We start from the raw sequence: 19,045 nt of genomic DNA, 5'->3' as shown, positions 1-19,045 counted from the left end.
TCACCAGCACTGTCTGTCTCAGTACACAAACCCACCATCAGGTCTTCTCTGTTTCCCCCACACTTCCCGTCTTAGCTAAGTGTGTTCTCCTCCCTCGGGCCCCCCTGGTGACCCTGGGCCCCCTCCTCTCCCCTCCCCTGTGGCAGCTGCAATACCTGGTGTTCCGCTGGGGACTGCTCCAGAGAAGCCCTGTTCCTGCCGAGTGTCCTCCTGGCCCTGCAGGGAAGCTCTGTCTTGGGAGGGCCCTTGGCCTTCTCCCTGGGCCTTTCCACCCCCAGCCCACTCCCCCTGCCCACCTCATTTTCTGTTCTCTTTTTATTAGGAATTCCCAAGTGAATTTTATTATTGTGGGAGTGGAACAGATGCTAAAAGCTATCAAGAATTTTGTTTTTGTTTTAGATTTTGTGGTTCGTTCCCCTTCCTCCCCTCCCATGCATAAAACGTTCTGTGTGACCTCCATTAAATTTGATACAAAACCACTCTCCAGAGCTGTGGTGTCAGAAAAATAAACTATATTGTTTCTTACAAAACGGAACTGCCTTTCTGCTCACTTGGGTCCTGTGTGCTTCATGTTGGTGTACTGGTTGCCACGTGCCCAGCAGCGGAGAATCCATGGGGCGACAGGGGAAAGTCTCAAGAGTGCCTTCTCGGATGAAGCCTGTTCCTTGCTACGGAGGAGTCATTACTCAGGAAGTTCATCCTGTACTGTCTCAGCCCCAAAGTCCTGGTTATGAGCAGAAGAGCAACCCTAGAGTCCTTGCTGACCTTGACCTCTCAGGCGGTTGATCATCCTATTTATTAGGAGTTTTTGGTGACAGTTTAATGGTATAAAATAATTAAGAAGGCAAAGATATGTTCAGCCATTTGAACAAGCTGAGAGGTGTCCCTGCCTCCTGCCAAGATAAAACGGTACTACACCTGCAGAGTTTGGTCTGTGAATGTTGCTCTTTCTGACAAGTGCATTTAAGAGCCATTTTCTCTCACCTTCAGCAGTTTTCTAGCCTGAGCAACACAAGAGCCCCAGACAGCAAACATGTGGAGGAAAGTGTCAGAGAGCCTACTCTCCCAGTCACCTCCATGTGTTGTCCTGCTGATTTTTGAGGGGCCCTATGAAGGAGGTGGTTATGATTTCTTCTGCACTTGAGAAAATTGAGCTTAGGACTTTAAGAAACCCAACTCAATCAGATCTATTCTGTTGGTATTGGGTGGTGTGACTTTTTATGTTCTAGAGAAATTAGGATAGTAAGAGGTTTTCATTTTGCAAATTCAGCCATCTCGCTAGGTTTCTTGCTAGGTTTCTTTCTTAGAGGACAGGGTAACAGCCAAGCATGTGGAGCATGAGATGAGAGCCTTGAGGAAGGCTGGGGACTGGCATTTGTACATGGGCTCGTTTCTTAGCTGCGCTCCTTGCACATAACCATGGAATAGTGTCACAGTCACTGGTGGTGTGTTGTCCCCTTGCTCCTGCCAGGCAGTGGGGAGCCAAGTCAGGAAAGGGTTGCAGAGCAGGTACCACCTTGGAGGGCAGGCAAGAGTTGGGCGGCCTCTGAGGAGGCAGTTACAGTTGGCTCAGGGAGTGCTGCCCCCTTCTGGAGAATTGCTGCAGTACAAATCAACTTTCCCATTTCCAACTAGTTGAGACTTTTAAACACGTCAAATCTTTCATTTATTTACTCTATCAACATATGCCAACATTTCATCATGATGTGTCTGATAAGCCAAGTTTATTTGGAGCTATTACAACTTTTTCTACTTATTATGAAATAAAATCAAATTTTGAGAGACTTCATGTGATTGCATAGGGAACTAATGATGCAAGATTTTTTTTTACAAAAAATCAATAAGTGATAAAAATTTCTCATCCATATACAATCCTGTAAAGGCTCGGCCAGTCTTCTCTTACCCGTTCTCCCTGAGTTTGGGATTGGATGGAGGAAATGCAGTCAGTCATGGCCTGCTGCTTCAATTCAGGGGTAAGGGGTGGGGCATGGGTCATGACATTATTTCTTAAGAGCATTTTTACTAACACAATCTGAAATAAAGTAATTCTGCAGTTGTAAATGAACACATACTGTAGTGATCTTATGAAGGATGTGGCATGAGAAAATAAAATTCATTCATTTTGTGGTGTTGGGGATCAAATCCAAGGCCCCACACTTGCTAGGCAAGCTCTCTGCTACATTCTCGACCCCCAATAAAATTTAAGTCACTCTTCAAAAAATTGATCCAACCTCTTTCCCAGTTTTCCTGCTCTCTCACAACTTCTCAATATTGTGATTGCTGTTCAGCTGCATCACTGGGGCTGTTAGACCCCAACTGGTTTAATGACCTGCTGTCACTGTTTGGAATTCTTAACTTCTTGATATTGTGCCGCACATTTCCATTTTTTGGTACTGGGATTGGAAGAGCACTCTATTACTGACCAACGGCTCCAGCCCTTTTATTTTGAGATGGGGTCTTGCTAAGTTGCTAAAGCTAGCCTCAAACTTGTGCTTCTCCTGCCTGAGTCTCCTAGGTAGCTGGGGTCACCGGTGGGCACCACGTGCCTGGCACTGCATTTATTCTTACTATCTGCTTAACCAGCAGCTGGGAGCACCCCAGCTAGACAGTCGTGTTCCAATTAAACTGTGTACCCCTCTGTCATTTCCTTTTCTTTCTCTGAGCACTTTCAAAGTCGTGAAAGGAGAAAGAAATAGTCTTTAATCCAAGGACACATGTATTCAACAAAACTGGTAGAGGAGCCACTGTATGTAAGAACAGGGCTAAGGCTGGGATGAAACAGTTGATGTTTGATCAACCACTAACAGACAGGTCCCCACTGGTGTGAAAGTGCTGACCCTGGTCCAGCAGGCCAACAGGCCATCTCCATAGAGCCTCAAGCCAAGGGGATGTTGTGTGACTCTTGAAGGAGGGAGTTTCCTGTTGGTGAAGGAAAGGGAAACAGCAGGGTGGTCTCTTTAAGGGGGCAGAGTACACCATGAGCCCAGAGGAAGGGGCGATCCTGAAACCCTGGAGCGGCCCACTTCAAGGTTCTGAGCAAGAAGGCTTAGGGTGTCACTTAGTGGTAGCGGTCGGGCTTAGCATGTGTGAGGCCCCGAGTTTGATCCCTGAACCACAAAATTTGTAAATCAGTTTTAAGCAATGGAATGAAGTGATCCGATTTTTTTTTTTAGTTGTAGTTGGACACAGCACCTTTATTTTATTTATTTTTATGTGGTGCTGAGGATCAAACCCAGGGCCTTGCACATGCTAGGCAAGCGCTGTACCATAGAGCTGCAGCCCCAGCTCAATCAGATTATTTTTCATAAAATTTACAAACTGGAATGTGTGGAAGACAGCTGGGGGCTGGGGGAGGGAACCACAGGAAGATCACTAGTAAAAACTTGCTTATTTTACAAAATCCTTAAACTCAAGACTCATCCCTTTTGCTTTAAAAAAAGAAAAAAGAAAAAAACATCAAATTGCATCACATTTCCCATACTGTTTAGACAATTTGAATCTTAATGCCACTTTCTGTTCTCTAGCTCAGATCTGTAATTTTTTTGGAAGTCACAAACTCTTACAATTAAGGAAAATCATATAATCTTAATTTGGCGGTTAAATTTTTAATAACACATGTAAAGCAAATAGTCTAAAAAGCACAAAAACCATTTTATGGCCAAACATTTCATGGAGGGAGTTAAATAATAATGTTTAAAGAAAAGTATATTATGAGGATTGTAATAAACTTTGTCTCCCCCTCCCTCTCTCCCTCCCTCTCTTGTTTAACCTGGCTTCTTATCTGGGTATGAATCTGTTTTCTGCCTGTAGGTGACCACACTCCAATGTCAGCTCCTGGCTCAGTGCTTAATTGCACTTGGCAACCAACCCTGCTAGAGGAGGAAGGGGAGTGGGCATGCGATCACACAAAGATGGCAAAGAGAACCTTCACGGGGGTTGTCTCACACATGCTTCCTCACACAAAGTTAAATGATGAATTCATTTATTTCACCAAATGCAAAAGAACTCGGGCTTCCCTTGCAAAATACCCCACTCAGAGTCCAACCAATTTTGAGGGCCCTAGGATTCTAAAGAACTGGTTCAAGAAACCAGTCATAGGAAAGTCAGTCTTTGCTTGCAGCCACAGGTGGGAGGCAGCTGGGCTGGCTTACCTGTGTGTTCAGTGTGGTCCTGGGGGGTTGGACTCCTCATACCTTGCAAGAGGTGAAGTCCAAGAATTTAATTTTTTTTTTAACATGGGAAGCAGCCCCCAGCGCACAGCTGTGTGCAGGCTGCCATCTTCCTTTCTCCAGTGGCCAGAGCAGGGTAGAAGGCAGAATGGCTCACAAGTCCCAGTGGTGTCTGGCTCCAATTAATTCATGTTAAGGGTGAGTTTCAGTTTCAAGATTTTATGTATTTGTTTACTATAGAAAAGGTCTTTCTGTAAAATCTTCTGGGACCATGTGTCTACTTCTGATCTTCACCAAGCTTCCAGGGCTTTCATTTCCTCACTTCCCGTTTAGGGACTCCGCAGCCACCCTGTGAGGACCTCTCCTGAAGACTCTGCCTGTCCCCAGGAGTCCGTCTGTGACCTGAGAATGTGCTTCACCGGCTCTGATTTGGCTGCTCAGTTCTCAGTGTCAAGTGTGATCGGGGGCTGGGCCCGGCACCTTCTAGGACGGGGTCATCACCATTACATTCAGTCAAAATGTATTGGTTACAGGGGATGGAGGATTGCTGTGATTTATTTTGTTCTCCAAATTACAAAGTCTCCTAGTCTTTGAGCTATTAAAAAGTTTCATACACACACAGATTTATTTATACAAGTATATATGAACATTTAATTGAGTAAAATGTGAAAATAATTAAATGACAGTTTTGAAATGTCAACCCACTGCATGCAGTTACACTCCATGTTTGTATAAATATATCAAAATATACTCTACTGTCATGTAACACAAGAAATAGCAAATAAGATTTTTGTTTTTTAGAAAGTCAGTGCAGTCAGGGCCTCTGAGGCCGCACGCTGGGCAAACCCTTGGAATGTCAGCTGCCCCGTCTTCCTCAGGACCCTCCTCTACTGCCCACTCCCACATTAAGCCACTAATTCTGAGGATAAGCCGAATGCTCTTATTCTAACAGAAAAAAGAGGCTTCTGACATTTGTAAGAGGGAAGCCTTTCCTTTTGGTGGCCAAGAAGCAGACCTTCTACCAACAGCATCCCCACTAGCAGGAAGAGAAAGAGCAAACACAGGCCTGTCCGTCAGAGGGCTGGTCCGAGTCCTGGCTCTGGCACGCACTAGCTCAGCTCAGGCAGGGCTGCTGACTCTCAGCCCCAGCTTCTCACCCACCTGACGGTGAGAAGATAACACTCATGTGTAAAGTGTAACATGATGAAGAAAGTGAGAAATACATTCTTCCATCAGCTTCCACACCTCCCATTAAATCTTTTGAACCTTGGAACACAAGGAAAAAGGGAATGCTGAGACACTCAGCATGTGGTGCTCTATATTCTTTGCAACACAGGGTGGAGGCACCGGGTCACCAGCCCGGATCAGAAGAGTAAGGACCTGGGAAGGCCGCAGAGCAGGGGCTCTGTCTCCCAGGCCACGGTGGTGCCAGCAGATGGTGTGAGCAGGCCTGAAGGGCCTCCTTCCCACACACTCGGAGGTCTGACCAAGCATGACTCTGGGCCAGCAGCTGCACAGGCCACTCACCTGTCTTCCCGCTGTAGGACGTACAAGGCCGTGTCCATGGCCCTCTGCTCAACCACCTGGGTGAATCTCTGCAGGGTGAGGCAGCTCGAGAGGCTGTGTACCTGGAAGACCACAGGCAGGACTTCAGATCACAGCTTCTGCCCCCAACCTGGCAGCTGCTCGGCTCCCACCCAGGCTGCAAGGACCTGTCTTCTGGGAAGGGGCTAAATAGCTCAAAACACCATGGCCCCAGGTCCTTCCAAAGCCATGCACTCCTGGTGGGTTGAAGAGCCAGAATCGAAAAGATTTCCTCCATTTCTGATGGCTCCCAACCACTCTACATTTTTTAAAAATTTTATTTAAGTTAAAAAAAGAATAAAACACCAAGGCAAGGGATTCACAAATTTCCACTTGACTTTCATTTTCCCTAAAATGCTTTCTGAAGATCTGCCATACAAATGCTCTACGTGATCTCTCGCCCATGACCTCAGACCACTGCACCTAAGCACAGGTGCGTTTGTGCCTCTGCGGCATGAGGTCATTTTCACAAGAGAAGGAAGGAGGCTCCTACGCTGCCACAGTGTCCAACTTCTGAATCTAGAGAGATATTTCCCATGTGTGATCTTCTTTATGTATTCATTACACAAAAGAGGTCCTATGGCTAGATTAGTTTGAGGAAAACAGACTTAAAGATTAACTGGAAAAAAAGATTAGCTGGAGGCCGGACCCCGGTGGTGCACTCCTATAATCCCAGCGGCTCAGGAGGCTGAGACAGGAGGATCGTGAGTTCAAAGCCAGCCTCAGCAATGGGAGGCACTAAGCAACTCAGTGAAACTGTGTTTCTAAATAAAATATAGAAAATAGGGCTGGGGATGTGGCTTAGTTCAATCCCCGGTAATCCCCCCACCCTGAAAAAACAAAAGATGAACCAGAGTTCTTGTGTGTGTGTGTGTGTGTGTGTGTGTGTGTGTGTGTGTGTGTTGCTAGGGACTGAACCCAGGACAGCAGGGCCTTGTGCATGAGAGGCAAGCACTCTACCAAAGGAGCTCTACCTCCAGCCCCAGAGTTCTTTACTATGGGTTTCTCAGATTTTTAATATGATGATATGCATATACTCTTTAAAAAATATAGAATAAATAAGGACCCAAAAGTTTTAGATCCTAGCAGATACTGACTGAATGTAAAATTCACATGTAAAAATTGAGCACCCTGGGCTGGGGTTGTGGCTCAGCGCGTCTAGCATGCGCAGGGATGTGGGTTCAATCTTCAGCCCCACATAAAAATAATTAAATAAAATAAATGTGTTATTAAAAAAAATTGAGCACCCCTCCCTACCCACAATCCTCCCTAGTCATCACCCACTCGACCCCTACTCTATCAAACACACACACACACACACACACACACACACACACACACACACACACCCCAGGTATTCTAAACACATTTCAAGAAACTGATCTAAAGCTGGATATCTGTACTTCTGACTGATCTAGAGCTGGATGTCCGTACTCCTGACTGATCTAGGGCTGGACGTCCAAACTCCTAACTGATCTAGAGCTGGATGTCTGTACTCTTAACTGATCTAGAGTCGGATATCTGTACCCCTGAATAATCTAGAGCTGGATGTCTATATTCCTGACTTATCTAGAGCTGGATGTCTATACTCCTAACTGATCTAGGGTTGGATGCCCGTACTCCTGACTGATCTAGGGCTGGACATCCCATCTGTACTCCTGACTGATCAAGAGCTGGATGTCCATACTCCTGACTGATCCAGGGTTGGATGTCTATATTCCTGGCTGATCTAGAGCTTGATGTCTATATTCCTGACTGATCTAGAGCTGGATGTCCATACTCCTGACTGATCTAGGGTTGGATGTCTATATTCCTGACTGATCTAGAGCAGGATGTCTGCACTCCTGGCTGATCTAGAGCTTGATGTCTATATTCCTGACTGATCAAGAGCTGGATGTCCATACTCCTGACTGATCTAGGGTTGGATGTCTACATTCCTGACTGATCTAGAGCAGGATGTCTGCACTCCTGGCTGATCTAGAGCTTGATGTCTATATTCCTGACTGATCTAGAGCTGGATGTCTGCACTCCTGGCTGACCTAGAGCTTGATGTCTATATTCCTGACTGATCTAGAGCAGGATGTCTGCACTCCTGGCTGATCTAGAGCTTGATGTCTATATTCCTGACTGATCTAGAGCAGGATGTCTGCACTCCTGGCTGATCTAGAGCTTGATGTCTATATTCCTGACTGATCAAGAGCTGGATGTCCATACTCCTGACTGATCTAGGGTTGGATGTCTACATTCCTGACTGATCTAGAGCAGGATGTCTGCACTCCTGGCTGATCTAGAGCTTGATGTCTATATTCCTGACTGATCTAGAGCTGGATGTCTGCACTCCTGGCTGACCTAGAGCTGGATGGCTGCACTCCTGGCTGATCCAGAGCAGGATGTCTGCACTCCTGGCTGATCTAGAGCAGGATGTCTGCACTCCTGGCTGCTCTAGAGCTGGATGTCTATATTCCAGACTGATCTAGAGCTGGATGTCTGCACTCCTACCTGGGTGAGGAGTCCATGACTATTCCCGTCCCCTCCTCATTGCTCCCTCTCCCTCAGCCCCCACATCCACTCCACCCGTAAGCCTCACCACAGTGGCCTACACACCAGAGGGCCTCAACCCACTTCTCCCCACCTAGTTCCAAGTCAGGAGCCTGTTCATCCAAGTGCCTGCCCCATGGTCACCAAACCCCAAGGTTCAGGGAAAACTGTCATCCCACCTGTTAGCAGCCATATTGTCTAAGAGAATGAAGAAGTCCACTTCGATGCTACTGTTGAGGCCCATCCCTTCCTTCACCTCTTTCAAATCCTCTGAGATCTATGGCTGCGAAGTAGCAGTCTCCTTCCGGCCTCTGCCAAAGCAATTTTAAAAATATTTTTTTACATCATCTTTATGTTGTATAGCAATCAAGAGTTTACTAAATGTGTGTTGCTCAACCTTTTGAGATCTCCTTCAATCCTCACAAATAGCCAGTGGAGCTAGCTGCATTATTCCCATTTTATAGATGAGGAAATTAAGATTCCACGAGGTCAAGTGATTTATAAAAGTTAGCAAGGATCAGGAGAAAAATTAAGGTCAAACTTTCCAAGTCCTACTCTAGATTCCTATCGTGCCCACCACCATGCACAGCCCAGGTCTGTCTGGAGACGGCACTCTCTCTCTCTTCTATGAACACATCTCATATCACTTTGGTGCAGCTCAGAATGGCTGAGGACTAAAAGGGTCATCCGCCCAAACCAACGGACCTGCGTGGCAGCACACCAGCAGGGACAAGGAGGGCAGTCTGTCTTCTTGGGCCAGTACACCTGGATTCGCAGGCTGATGACCGGCTCACTCACTACCTTATCCACCCACTCCAGAGACCAAGTGTAAAGTCTGAATGGGGAAAAGGCCTGTTCACGATGTTACACCACCTCCAGACTCCCTGCACCTCCGCTGTGAGCCTGCGGCCACGAGTAAGAGCTCCTGCACTCCCTTGGCAGTGGCAGCAGGAGGCAGCCACGAGGGTGGGTCTGGGCAAAGCATCAGGGCAGGCAGGTCTGCCAGCCAAGGTGGGGAGGGGCACCCTCCACTAGGCAGTTACCTGATCCTCTGCCTCAGATTCTGGCAGCTTTGGTAGTTGGGGTACAACACTTCCGAGTCTGCCTCAGCAGTGTGGATGATGACAGGTCCTGGGAGGAATGGGGTGCACAGGCAGGAAGAGGCTTCACTGGGTTCTTCCCAAGCCCCACTTCCTCCTCCTCCTCTTTGTCCACCACAGAGATGGAGCACAAGGTCTCCTTAAGGAGAGCAAAGGCCCCAGCACACACCGGCCCTGCTGAGTGTTCCCATGGCCCAAGCATCGCACAAAGCAGGCAGCAGCCTTGTTCTGCCCAGCACATGCCCTCCTACGGGGCCATGAACAGACCAGAGGGGAATGGACCGCCCCCACCCTGTCCCACCTCAGGCATTCTGAGGAACACCCTTCAAGGTCTAGAGTTGAGTGAAGGTCTAAGTGAAGCATTCTCCTTGATTTTCTTATCCCACACTCCCCTGTCTCATCCCCAACACTCCTTGCCTTCAAGCCCTGCCAGCAACTAAGCATCCTAATGAAGAATGGGCTATCCCTAATTTGATCAGAACTAGGTTATTTTCTTCCCAAAGTTCAATCTCATAGGCTAATATGGCAACTTATCACATAACAATCTGAGAAAGGTGGCCACAAAGCCATAAATCTCCTCAGGCTGGAGTCCTGCACAAAATGAAAGCCAGCCTTCTAGAAGAATTGCTAGGAACCAAAGATCAGACCACAGTGTTCCTATACCTAGCTGCTGCTCAGAGATCACTAGCTCTTTTTCCCTCTGGCAACGCCTGGAGGTATCCTAACACCCTGCCAGAAGCAGCAGAGTCCTGTGGCGGCTCTTTTTTTTCCCACAGCCCAGGCCCAAGGTCAAAAGGAACATCTCCCATCAGCAGCAATCTGGAATTCACTGCGGTCAGTCCACACGGCAAGTAGGTGAGCCCGAGTCCCAAGGAGCTCTTTATTCTCCGATTACCGATGACCGGAACCCCAGGTTTTTAAAAGCAGCCATGGTAGCTTTACTAGAACATGAGAATCCAAACACACTTCGTTGGTCTCCACAGAAGGAAACCCCACTGAAGGCCTGTCAGTTAGGTGTTGAGTCCGTAACTAACCCACAGGGCTGCCTTGGGAAGCCACTTTCTTTCTCTAGGGCTCATGTGCAATCCCAGGGGTGGAACCCTATCAGTGATCTCGGGAACCTCGCCCACCACTATGTCCAACAGTAACAGTGCTGATACCTGCAAGGTGGTGGTTCAAAGCAGAGTCTATCTGCATGTCCCATGCCCCCTCCTTTCCTATAGTCCCTTGACCTCTGAAGAATCATGGGCTTCTGCATGTACAAAAACTCAAAAAATGATCTACATGCACATATCCTTGGATAAGTAGTTGAACCTATAGGTGACAGCATGGTTTTCGATACCAGACTGTTTGAATTCCACCATTTACCATTTAGTGTGCCTGGGCAGGTTATTTAGCCCCTCTTAGTTCTCTTATTTGTAAAATGGAAAATGGTACCTTCCTCATAGGGTTATAAAAAGACTTAAACAATATATGTGAAGTCCTTAGAATACCGTTTGGTATATACCAAGTCTTTAGTGCTGGGATTTTAAAAACTGATAATAATCTAGTATAACATGAATGGCACTACAGAGTATTATACCATCTGGAGTCTGCTGCTGTATTGGCACCTTGGAACTACAGTTTTCAGTAAAAAGACACTCTAAATAGATACTCAAATATGAACTGAGCCAAGGACTGGCCAAATGGGGCCATCCAGCAGTCTCTAGCTTCCTCCCAGCCTGCGTCTCCACAGTTCTCATGGAGCCCCCTGGGGCTTCTCGAAGATTTCCTTCCTAAAGCAAAACCCAGTGTCGCACCACTTCCATTCATGGTGGCACCTTCTGAGGTTCTTTGGCTCATTCAACTCCCTTGATGCTGGGGAGAGCACAGAAGTAGCTCTAACAGGAGTCAAACTGAAGTCCCCATCTCTCTGAGTCCCATGCATACAACCTCTACCCAGGAAGCCACACAAGAGACATGTAAGGACCCACAGAATTCCCTGCTGGAACCCTGGGGCATCCCCAATTTGTGACCTGCCTGAAGAGAAGGGGTCACCTAAAGACATCTTTCCTCCTTTGTCACGCCTCTGGTGTTTCCAGGAAGAGGGAATTTGCCCTTCTGAAGCTGAGCAAGTGAGGACTTCAGATCAGGCCCTGTGGGTGATTCTTAAGCTCTGGGCTCTCCAGGAGGGAGGGAGAGCTGCTCTGTTTGCTTTCTGTTGGCTATACACATCTGTGCTTAGCAGCCAACTGCAGCAAGAAACCGGCCGCAGCACCCAACCCAGCTAGGGATAAGGCAGGCTCCTCTGGCCTGAAGTTCCTATTCTGTTACACATTTTTAAAAGTTCGATGAATGTTTTGTTTCTATTTGAGATACTGCTAAAGAAGCTAAAGAAAAGAACAATAACCTTTGCCTTATGGCACCCTTTACTATTTTAATTCTGATGAGGTAATGATGCTCTGCAGACGCTCTGCAGACCAGGGATTCAAGTAAGTCTGAATCAATAACAAATGATAAAATGCAGCCACCTTTTCTGGGGGGTGGGGGTTCAGGGGTACTCGACTACTGAGCCACCACCCAGCCCTACTCTGTATTTCGTTTAGAGACAGGTCTCACTGGGTTGCTTAGGGCTTTGCTAAATTGCTGAGGCTGGCTTTGAACTTGTGATCCTCCTGCTTCAACCCCCCTCCCCCAGATACTGGGATTACAGGACTGTGCCACCATGCCCAGCCAAAAATGCAGCCTCCTTTGATGGCCAAGGACCCTAGATATATGGGATCCATGAGGGGAAAAAATGCAGTCCTTGGGAGTAAAAAGTTGGGGAATTTCTGACCGCAGACATACACAGGTTTATCGTCAAAACTCAACTAGGAAACGCAGCTAATGCTTGGGTCCTACTGTGAATCAGCACTCTTCTGCCCTCCTCTCCCTTAGCAGGTCACTACTGTCCCCGGGATGCAGCCAGCACGGCCCTGGGCAGCCTGTGCAGATGTCTGGGAGGAGAGGCCAGAGCAGGAGGCACACTGGAGACACTCCTGACAGGTCAGGCTGAAGCTGCAGCACACGGCAGGCAGCAAGGACCCTGAGGACAGGCACACCCGAGGCCACATGTGCAGAAGAGAGATGGGGAAACGGACACAGAGAGGGACTCTGGGAGGCCGCTCCTCAAGGGCCAGGGGCTGGCTTGTAGACCCCACAGACAGACCTTCTTTCTGACGTTGGAAAAGCCCAGCCAGCAAACATCGAGTGGACTCCAGATTCCGATGCATGTTGGTGGAGCGAACACTGGAAAAAACAGAAAGGCAGAGACGCGCGGGAAGGAAGGCTGAGTCATACACTGCACCACGAGCAGCTGCAGTCTCCGGACACCCAGGGCCCTGAGCTCAGGAAGACGCTTCGCTGCTGCTTGGTGGGATGGCTGCCCCCAGAGGACGCACAGGCCAATGAACGCGACCTCCAGTCACTACTGCTCTCAGGACCACTGCATCAGACAACTCTCCCCCAAACCTCTCTGGGAGAAGACAGGAGCCCCTGGGTGTCTGACCCCTCACACCCCAGACCTCACTCAGTGCCACATCTCCTCTTCTAATGACTCACAAGACCTCCTGCGGGTGGAAAGTCAGCGAAAGGAAGGGGACGTCTTTGACATAGTTCTTCCTCAGCCTCTCCCCCAGGGCAAACATCTGCTGCATGCCCACCGTGGTCAGCTGCCCAGCCAGCATGCCCCCCTGAGGTGGGGAAGAAAGAGAATCAGACACCTGCCAGCTGATCTCACCCAGAGACCCACTGAAACTCGCAGTGGCCCAGAGCAGGACACATGCTCACCTTCAAGGTAGTCCTGCTGTACTGAGAGTCATAAGGAGAATGTGGTTTCGGGCCACCAGCTCGGTGACTGTGCGATCAAACTGAGTTTGGGGTGGGACCTCTAATAGCTGGAGATTCCACTCTACCTGTTGTGATCATAAAAATCAAGATATGTTTTTTTAAAAGTTTCTTGAAACTCACAGCGTTAACATCTGGTGGTCGCATGGAACATTAGGCAGAATCACTCGGACATTAGGCTACAGACCTTCCCGTGGGAGGAAAAGGGAGAAACGACCGATTTAGGATTCAAGGTGTTCTTGGCCCAGGTCCTATGAGTGCTGCACTAATACTGTCAGGAGCTACTCTGGCCCTGAGCCCAGGCTGAAGGGGAGAGATGGCCAGTGCTGGCGGCAGGTGCTTGGCATGCATGAGCATGGCCTTAGTGTCCATGCCTGGGAAATCTCCAGGGAACCTGGACCCCCACGTAGCACACCACACATGCTGTGTCCCTTGTTATCAGTTCCTGCTATCCAATTTCTGAAATAAACAGCTGCCAACAGGAAGCCTTGGCTGCTCCCCACCTCCCTTTATTCCCTGCAGTCTGGCACTTGCTCCCGCTGTCCTGCAATGGCTCCCAGACATCCCAAGTGGCCACAATCCCCAGCTCCAGCTGTTGGTGACTCTCGCAGCCAGGAGTGCACCTCCACACAACCTCGCAACCTCAGCTGTCCTTTCCAGTGCAACCACACCCTCCCAGGCCCAGGACTCCAACTTGTGACTCCCTGCCACACACCATCCCTGCAGCCCTGCTGGCCAGAACAAAGTCACTCTGAATGCTCCTGCTGTGACCGCACATCAGAGTAGACCTTACTACCTCCTCCTTCCTTTTTCACAGTTGATCATCACTCCTTCTCCTCAGTTCTGAGCCTGGCTTGCATAGCATGGCCCAACCTCTTCTCAGCACCCCCTCAGGACTTCTCCCCTGCCCTACACACTACCTCTCCAGCCCCACAACTGTTTCCTTCAGCGCCATCTTCATACCTCCTAGTTTTTCAATGTATGTTCCTAGAATTTTCTTTCCTGTCATCTGAGAAGACTCCTTCGTTCCGTAAGACTCAACAAGCCTGACCATGGCTCTGAACTTCTATAGAAATACTGGTGGCTCTCTCTGGAAACCTTTACATACTGTTCTAGGAGAGTTCCTTTACTGGTCTGTCCTGTTCAGTAGATTCAGCTTCCTGAGAACAGAGACTCGGTCATTTATTGACCTTTGTATTCTGAAATCCTAAGAAGGGCGTAGCACACCATACATGCAATTAATAACTCTGACCATCTGCCAGATCCTGTGGAAGATATCAAGCTTGAGATAATTTGGCCCTGCCTTTCCCTGATTTTCAGATTAATAGAGGAAGCAAACTCTGAATCTAAATGACATAATAAAAGGGAATATGTGCTATAAGAAACCAGATGAAGTCCATTGTAGTTCAAGGTAAAACAGACATTCTCTTCTGCTTGAGGATTCAGGGAATATTTCACAGAACGGATCATATGTGAAATGAACAGAATTTAGACAAGCAACAACTGGGACTTGGGAGTAAGAAGCAGGTAAGAAGAAATGGTGGCATTCAGGATTCCAAAAACAGCTAGAAAATTGGAGCAAAGTAGAGATACTAAAGAATGTGTATACAAAGAAGTAGTCTAGTTTGTCTCAAACTGGGAATGGTTTTCAAGCCTTTTAATTAGCAAATGCCAAGAAAAGCTGAACATTCAATTTGTACATGTAAATGCAAAAACTGGAGTTTCTCCAGCTGCAGTAGGAATAAGAACCCAGAGCCCCAGGCAGCCAGCTCCTGGCCCACAGCTCCACAGTAGTTCAAAAGTCACAGGTATAATACTATTGGACTGGGAAGACCAATGCAGGAAAGCCAAGTTTATGATGTCTGCCATAGTCTACATGAGTACTGTTGGTCACCTCTTCACTGCTATGACCAAAAGGCCTAAAGAGAACAATCTAGAGAAGGAAAGGTCTATGTGGGACTCACAGGTGCAGAGGTTCAGTCCATGATCGGTTGGCTCCATTCCTCAGGCCAAGGTGAGGCAGACCAGGGTGGTGGAAGGGTGTGGTGGAGCAAAGCTGCTCAATGCTGGAAGCCAAGAAGCAGAGAAGACAAGGCACCAGAGACAGAATGCAAACCCCAAAGCATGCTGCTAGTGACCTACTGCCTCACCTGCCAGTCAGCACCCAGCACAGCAGTCCCCACCCCGAATCACCAATCCATGCAACGGACTGATCCACTGATCATGTCACCATGCTCATAATACAATCATTTTACCTCTGAATATTCCTGCCTTGTCTCACCCATGAGATTTCAGGAGATACCTCAGTCCAAACAATGAAAGGATCCAAGATTTCACCTAAGGCAGCAAGAACAGAGGAGGTAAATGTGAGACATCTGAATTAGTAGGTAAAAGTTTTATTTTGTGGCTGGGTTGGCAGTAACTAAGGAAAAAGAAAGGAAAACTACTACTTTGATTTTGAGCCTGTGTACCTAATGTGGAAAGGGTAGAGGAGGTGCTTCCTGACTAACACTGAGACAGAAGAAAGCAGGGAAACTGCATTCACTTTTGGTCACTTAAAAGTTTGAGTGAAGTCCTCTGTGCTCCCAGTACTCTTGGCATAACCCCGTCATTGAAATGTTCTGTCTCTCTCCATCACTACACTGAAAACTGACATGAAATCACCCTTCTCCAGGTCAGAGACCTAAGTCCACAGGGCCATTCAGCTTCACTGAGAAGGCTCTCTGCTTAGCCGCCTTTCTGGTTCCCAAGAGACAAGTCCTGCAGTGCAGGTCACACCAAGTCTAGAGCCCATGTTTTCAGAGGATCAACATAGTTTCATATATGGTGTCCATCCCACATACACACTCTCATCCTCTTTCCTCTTCTTAACTTAATGATAAAGACTGACTTGATAAATCTCCTTATATTTATACCCCATTTCCAAAAAGAAACAGACGACAGCAATATCTAAAATCTGGTAAGACAACCAAGTCAAAGTAGGTAAGAGACAAAACCAAATAAGCATAGGGGCAAAAACAGATGCAGTAATAAGGTTACCAAAAATGCATCTATCAAAAATCCATACACCTATCATAGATGGACCACAAGTTTGGCACCAACTTTCTGGCTTTTATATAAAAGGAGAAATTTGATCAGCTAGACAAGTTTAAAGATAAAAGCAAGCAAACTGTTCAGGAGAAGTACACCATATCTAATGCTAACAGACAAATTCCTCCCAAGGGTCCTCATAAAGAGGAGAGAGTAATATAATGAACATCTTTTCAGTAGTCACAGCAATGAGTTCTGTGGGGTTGTTTCTCCCAATTCCCTCAACACAGAAAGAGAACATCTCACCAAAGCACATTTCAGTGAAGCCAATTCTATACTGGGAGGATATGCTAAATTCCAAGTAAGAGAAAAAATTTTGCAAACAAAAAACTTCCAGGTGTAGATTTTTAAATAAAACCATAATTTTAAACCTGGGTTATACACTGGCATCAGCAGGACATTTTCTAAAAAGTTACTGATGCCTGAGCCCTATTCTGAACCTCCCTGGGGGGCAGGCCCTTTACTTCTTAATGATGAAGAGTCCAGACATATCTAAAGTTTCACCAGAGAAGATCTTACAATGTCTGGGCACTTGGGCCAATTAAACCAGGATTCTGGGAGGAAGACCCAGGCATCAGTATTTTTAAAATATCCCCACTTGAGTTCAATATCCTACCAAGGTAAAGAACCATCACTATAGAAAGATGGATGTACTGGCCTGGCACATTCTTCAGGTGCTGCATCCTGAACGCCACCTTTCTCAGCCGAGCTCTGGCTAGGTATTAAGTAACAAGACATTATGCTTCCCAGCTAATCTATCTTGTCAAATAAAACCCAAAATACCTTAACAATGAAGCTAGGGGAGGGTGAACTGTCTTTAATGAAAACAGAAGAACCTGCCTGGTGGTCATCCTGCCACTGTCTGCAGGGGAACTAGGGAAACCTAAAATGAGAGTCAAATCTATTCTTTTGAAAGTATACTAGGATCTACTGTAATGATCAGGAAAACAGCTAATTATGTTCCATAATTTTATTTCCAAGGCACATACTTTTATCAAGATAGGCTAAACAAATAGTTATTTAAGCCCTAAAAAAACCACTCATATTTTAAACAAGACTACTTTCTAAGGATTTGTAAAATAACTGAAATGACCTGTCACATGTGTTTATCTATAAACCAATGAGAAATCAGTAAACATGTACCAAAAGAAATTTTAGTTTTTGAATGGCTGCTACATGGTCCCACCTGAATATAATTAATATCAGAACTAGGAAGATAGAAAATCCCAATCACCTGTCTATTAAATGGGGTATTGAAAAGCCTGAAACGCAGACAGCCAGGATACAGCGACTGTCGCCACGTCTTCCTGAGACTTCTAACCGCCTCCAGCTAACCCTGAAGAGGGAGTCCTGGAACCTGTCCCAAGGCAGCCCGAGGTCCCCTTAGGCAGGACCCTGACACAGCGCGACGGTCCCGACAGCACCAAGGCGGCCGTCCCCGGCTCGCGACACGCCACTTTTCGGCCCTGGCGCTCCGCTGACCACTGGCCAAAGGGCCCCCAGGCGAGTCCCGGGCTCCTCCGGAGGAGCAGCGGCGGCACAGCTGGGGGCGACCCTGGAGGTCTGGGGCACTCACGGCCAGAAGGGCCCGTCGGGGAGCCGGGGAGCGGGGAGCCGGGGAGCGGGAAGCCGGGGAGCCGGGGGAGCCGGGGGAGCCGGGGGAGCGGGGGAGCCGGGGAAGCGGGGAGCCGGGGAGCGGGGAGCCGGGGAGAGGGGGAGCGGGGAGCTAGGGAGCCGGGGAGAGGGGGAGCGGGGAGCTGGGGAGCCGGGGAGAGGGGGAGTGGGAAGCCGGGGAAGCCAAGGAGCGGGGAGCCGGGGAGCAGGAGCCGGGGAGCGGAAAGCCGGGGAGCCAGGGAGCGGCTCACCTGGTCTGCGCAGGGCAGCGGCCACAGCGGGCTCCGCGCGACATGCGGGAACACCACCTGCACCTGCTTCAGCTCCAGGTGGCCGCGCGCCTCCGGGCGCAGCTCGCCTGGGGCCGCCCGCCGCGCGCGCAGACAGCAGGCCAGCGCGGCCAGCGCGCCAGCCGGGGCCCACAGCCGCGCGCTCAGGGCGCGAGCCGCCATGGGGCCACCGCGAGCGCAAGGGGACCGCGGATGAACACTCCGGCCCACCCGACGGGCCACGCCTCGCCCTTGCCCTCGCCCTCGAGTCCTCAAGCCCGCTTTCCAGTCGGGTCCCTGCGCTCCTGAAGGAACAGGCCCCGGCACGAAAGGCTATGAGTAAATCCATTTGTTTTATGCCACTCAGGTTATGGTGTTTTTTTATGGCAGACTAAGACAATGACTTATTCTGATCTCAGTAAGGCATCCAGGAGATCAGACGGCACTGCTTTGACACTTGTGTAGTGAGATGTAACCTCAACAGTTCAGGCTTTTCTCAACAGCGGGCCAAGATGGTTCAACTTCAGTGCAGAACAGCCTGGTATTGGAGCACTTCCATTTCAGCACATGAGAACGCCTTGAAGGCAAGGTGTGTTGGCAGTATCTTCTGCAGTAATAGGCCAGGCACCTAACACACACCTTGCACTCTAGGCCAGAGTGAGAAAACAGGCCAAACGGGTCTGGGTCCAAAGGTTGGAAACTGGGCAAGTGGGAGACAGACAGGCTAAGGTCTCCAAAGCCGCCTGTTCTGCCCATTCTAAGGAATCGTTAAAAACTCCCGAGCAGACGGGGACCTGCTCATTAGGTCCTCCCTGGC

At 48.4% G+C, this 19,045-nt stretch overlaps 1 pseudogene; it reads right to left on the bottom strand.

Moving 5' to 3' along the window:
• Positions 1-5,692: 5,692 nt before the first annotated feature.
• Positions 5,693-18,411, bottom strand: LOC143390085 (lysophosphatidic acid phosphatase type 6-like; annotated as a pseudogene).
• Between the last annotated feature and the right edge of the window lie 634 nt (positions 18,412-19,045).

This window comes from Callospermophilus lateralis, unplaced genomic scaffold (assembly GCF_048772815.1).
Source record: "Callospermophilus lateralis isolate mCalLat2 unplaced genomic scaffold, mCalLat2.hap1 Scaffold_89, whole genome shotgun sequence".
NCBI lineage: Eukaryota > Metazoa > Chordata > Mammalia > Rodentia > Sciuridae > Callospermophilus > Callospermophilus lateralis.
The sequence above is the reverse complement of the archived record's forward strand: the minus strand, read 5'-3'. Positions and strand labels throughout refer to the sequence as shown.